This window comes from Poecilia formosa, unplaced genomic scaffold, assembly GCF_000485575.1.
Source record: "Poecilia formosa unplaced genomic scaffold, Poecilia_formosa-5.1.2 Scaffold704, whole genome shotgun sequence".
Taxonomy (NCBI): Eukaryota; Metazoa; Chordata; class Actinopteri; order Cyprinodontiformes; family Poeciliidae; genus Poecilia; species Poecilia formosa.
Genome location: NW_006800643.1, coordinates 79,357 through 84,529, shown reverse-complemented (window position 1 = coordinate 84,529; position 5,173 = coordinate 79,357).

Genomic DNA, 5,173 nt, shown 5'->3' with positions numbered 1-5,173 from the left:
CTATCTGAGGAAGACTTTGTTGGATCCTGGAATTGCAGACCAGAACTGTGGAGAATTTAGACATGACATTATTAATAGAGCTCACATAAAGCAGACAAATGAACATCAAATTGAAGCACACACGCCTACAGAGACAATCTGTTTAAATACAACTTACTTTGAATAAAGACAACAAGAATTAAAAATGTACTCTTAAATAAATACATTTTTATGTATACTCTGAAAAAAATCTTGCAGCAGATTCTGAAATGATTCTGCACAAGAGTGAAGACTGTCCTCATGCCGACATCATTTACTTTGACTCCACCCACTGGGGTGGATTACTGTCTTAATGTAAGAAGCTTTACAGATTAAACATGGGTGCCATTAAACTAATGAATGATGTTCAGAGGATTATTTATATACTAAGTTGGCAAGATATAATTTTCTGTGCCATAGTGACCTGGTATTTAAAATGGACAACTAAGTCCTGTTGACTGATTCTCCCATCTGAGAATGTTTGCAGCTCCTTCAGAGTTAGCTGTACTCTTACATGGATGACCAACACATTCTCACTCCCAACTCGTCACATATTGACACTTGGGCAGGTACCCTCAGCGTCACATGTTGACGCCAAGGGTTCTCTCATTGAATGCTGTACCGCTCCCTAAGCATCCGATACTGACGACCTAGGAACGAGTAAGATGACGAGTCTATTCTATTTTTTTAAAACCTTTATTTACAATTTATGTGCTAGTTTGAACAGGATATTAAGAATATTTACTACAAATACATGTCAGACGTATCGGTCANTTGAAACTGAAATTGATTAGTCTGTTGCCTATTACGATTTAGAATTCAGATTACCAGGGTGCACCCAAAATATTCAAAACTGTGAACTAGCACTTGGCCAAGTATTTGTATTATTTTTTGTATTTTATTGTGTGTAATTTTATTTTCATAATTGTGTGTCTTGTATAACTGTTTGTTAATTTCATGGTTTATGTCACTAAAGCCAGTTGTTTTTTTTTAAATTTCATTTAACTGCCTTTGTGTGTCATTTAAACACCCCACCATGCTCCGATAGTCGAACCTATTGGCCCATTCATCTAATATATAATACCCTTCTCATCTGTGTTACACTGTCACCATGTCATAGCTGTTTGTTATGAGACAGATAATCTGTGAAAACAATCAATCTCCTCCATATCCTTCCTGAACTACTATTACTGGTTAAAGTAATGCACTGTTCTGACCAAAACAACCAATCAGAACCAGTAGGACGCTCTTCCTACTGGCTGTCAATTAGCCTCATTCCCTCACTGTTAAATGTGCTAATGGTGGAGAAACAACTTCTCCACCATTAGCAATACCATTGGTATTGTAATACCAATGGTATTACAATACCATTGGTATTGTAATACCAATGGTATCTTGGTATTACAAGATACCATTTATCTGCTATCATTTGTAGCTATGCTAACTAAACTGAACATTCACAGTTTGAATCTGCACAGCTCTGTGCTATGCTAGCTGCAGCATGGCACAAATCGAGGGGGAGGAAGGATGAGCAGCACAACATGAGATTGTGATTGACCGCACTAAAACTTTCCAGCCTCTGACTGGTTGTTTCTAGCACTGGGAGAAGGCAGAGGAAATAGATTTTTCACAGATTACCTCTCATACCATACTGTCACAACATAATGACAGTTTTAAAAAATATGTGAAAAAAAAATATTTATAAAGGTTACATACTGCAGCTTTAATTTCACTCAGGAGAGGATGGATCAAGATGGACTTGTTTTAGCAACACATTCTCACTCCCAACTCGTCACATATTGACGCTTGGGCTGGTACCCTCAGTGTCACATGTTGACGCAGAGGGTACCCCCTTCACGTCAATAATTGACGAAAAGGGTTCTCTCATTGAATGCTGCACCGCTCCCTAAGCGTCCGATACTGACGACCTAGGAACGATTAAGATGACGAGTCTATTCTATTTTTTAAAAAAACCTTTATTTACAATTTATGTGCTAGTTTGAACAGGATATTAAGAATATTTACTACAAATACATGTCAGACATATCGGTCAAAGGACTTTAATTCGGTATTTAAAAATAACTCAGTAAAATATAAAACCGGAGGGATTTTGTTGTGGTTGTTGTTAGCTTGATTTAAAAGCCTTTTTTTGAAATTTACTAACTATTTTTGAGTATAATATCAATGATTTACATCAAATAAATTTAAGAAAAATTAAGATGTATTTTCTTTTGTGATTGCATGCAAACTGTTCTGTAAACGTTTTAATATTTTTGATTGAAATAATAAAAATAAGGACGGATCCCACAAAAACCCAAGAAGAAGAATAAGCTGACGTCCTCATATGCGACACTTACACTCCGGTGAGTAAAAACCTGCACCTGTCAAAATGTTTTTGTACTCTAAAACCAAAAATAACTCCAAAGTGTAACGTTATAAAGCTACTGATGGTAGTTTTAGGTCTTAATGGCAGTAGGATTGTGAGGCAAATGGTTGAAGACACGTTTTTAACATTTATTTTGCCGGAAAATATACGGTGGAAGCTAGCTGAATTAGCTTCTCGGAGGCTAATTGTACCTGCACATTGTACCTGTGCTTAATACTTTTAATTAGCCATGATAGTGTCACATAATAGTGTTTATAGTAATGCTTGTTGATGCCACTTTGTAAAATTGGAGGGTTGCTAAAAACATCAGTGCTCCTAGACTGTGATGATCTTTAAAGTTTTGTTTATGAACCTTGTCTGAATACACTGATTGCAGCTATAGGTCATTTACTTGAATCAAAAATTAACTTGCATCAGTACAGGCACATTTCTTTCCTCCTGTCTATGTTATTTATTGCTGTTGCAAGCCAGATGAAGAGAAGTAAAGAGCTGAGAACCTGATCTTTGAACAGACAGAGAACATAGGTCAGGAGCAGCCTGGGATGCTTACACAGAGAACCAGGAAGATACTGTGATAGTGCTTGATCTTGTTCCTGTTTCTCCTCCTGTTGTCCCATCCTCTCAGTCTTTTCAGAAGAAGAAAAGATCCAGAAGCACCTCTCCAGCTGCCTCTCCTCCCACTCCATCATATGTCTCATCCATAGATCAGCCACATCTGCGTTCATGTCACCTGCTGACCATGCCGTCTCCTTAAGTCAGGGTGGCCGATAAGAAGAGAAAGTGTAAGTTTTGTTTTCTTTACATTCAAGCATCCAACATGTCAACCTCTTTAGCACAATTCGTACCTGTGGAGATCCCAGTTAGAATTTGTGATTGTCCATCAGAGTGTTTGAGGATCAAACCAGGACAGGCAGTCACTGTGGTCATGCTCAATGGTATGAATAACAATTTTTTGAATGACTCAAAACCAAAATATAAAAAAACTATGTTATCAAAATTTAAATAACTGTCTATATTGGTCGTGTGAGTACTTTGACGAACATATCCCAGAAGGGCCGTCTGACTCCATTCTTGCGTGGTTATGTTCTTCAGCATTTTGGTGGAACTGGTTAAACAGCATTCAGATCATACAAAGTCCTGTTAACATCAAAATTAATTGAGTGAGATGTTTTGTGCCAGAGACACACCTTAAACTTGAAAGACACCTATTCTTGATGCCTGGTATTTGGACACCTATGTCCTATTTTATGTTTTCTTTTTTTATCTCTCATTTTAAATCAGACAGGTACAATCTCGGCTGACAGGTTCCTGAAAAGATTTTTGAGTGGGAAGCCATATGAGTTGGATAAAATGTTAAGGAAGGATCCCTTCAAGTGTCAAGCTTGTACCCTGGATGTGCTTTCAGTTTCAGTGGATGGAAGCTGCAAGTATTACCATTTAAAGAATGCAGCAAGGTATTGTAAAATGTTTACAATATAACAATTCTTTGTATATGTTAGTGATGTTCACTACTTTTGGACTATAACACCTCATGAAGTGTATTTTTTGCTTGTTTTTCAGATTGGAGGAACAGGCTATATTTCAGGACCTTTTCATAGCCAAGGATGAAAATGTAGGAAAATTTATGGACTGTATACACAAATCAACCAAAAATGTAAGACTACAGATTGTAGATGTATATCAACAGTAACCTTTTCGCCTGTAATAATAGCATACCTGACTGAACTGTATGCATTCTAGATTTTGTGGTGGGCAATGGTCTGCAGCCAGGGAGATCTCTCACAGATCCAGCAGCAAACTGGATGAGGAATCTTGGAGCTAGCGGTGTGCAGACATGGAGTGCTGCTTAGTGCTCTTAGAGATAGGGTATGAGATATTTGCATACCCCTTGTTCTTTTAACAAAGGCTGGCCAACAGACAATCCCTTTTTTCCATGGATGTAACATGGAAGTACTGGCCATATCTTGAAAACTAACAAAAAGCTGTCCTGAGCTCCAACACCTACTTAAAATGAAGCAATTTCTCTCAATTTTCCATGGCAAAGCCCATGAATGTAAGATAAGGAACACTGACCAGGCATTGAATAACCTTGCTGGTACATACTGCATAAACATGCATACATAAACATGTATGTTTATGCATACTGCATAAACATACATACTGCACAGTTGATGTTGTTTGTGCATGTTTGTGCAGACACAGATGGACACAAAGCTTGTGCCAAGGCTCATCGCAAGATCAGAAAGGAGAAAAAATCTTAGCATTGGCTTTAGAAGATGTTGGTCACTTGAAGACTGATATAGACACAGAAGTCCTGTCTTTGGAAGAGATCCTGTCCGGTGACACAACATTGCCATGGCAGCAATCACACAGTGGTAAATAAACATACACTAATCTGTTTTATACTGTCATCACACCTGACAGATAATGGGACTAGATACTCCAGAGGTTGACCTAAACTTACAAATTTAAACTTTTACTGAGTTGATTTGTCCTTTTCATAAATGCATTTCAGACTCTGTCAGTCTTCACACAAAAACAAGGGCAATCGATGACATAATGATAGTAAAGAGACTGGAAGAGGAAAAAAGCCAACTGTCAGAGCTCCAAAAGGTTGCAATGAAAAGATCAGTACCTAAGAAGTACAGCCAGATGCCCATACCTGAAGCACTCGAAACTGCCAAACAAAGGCGCCAAGCCTTGGCCAGCCGCCTAAGGAGAGAAACTAGAGAGAATGAAGCCAGGAGGATTAACCGGCTCTTCTCCACC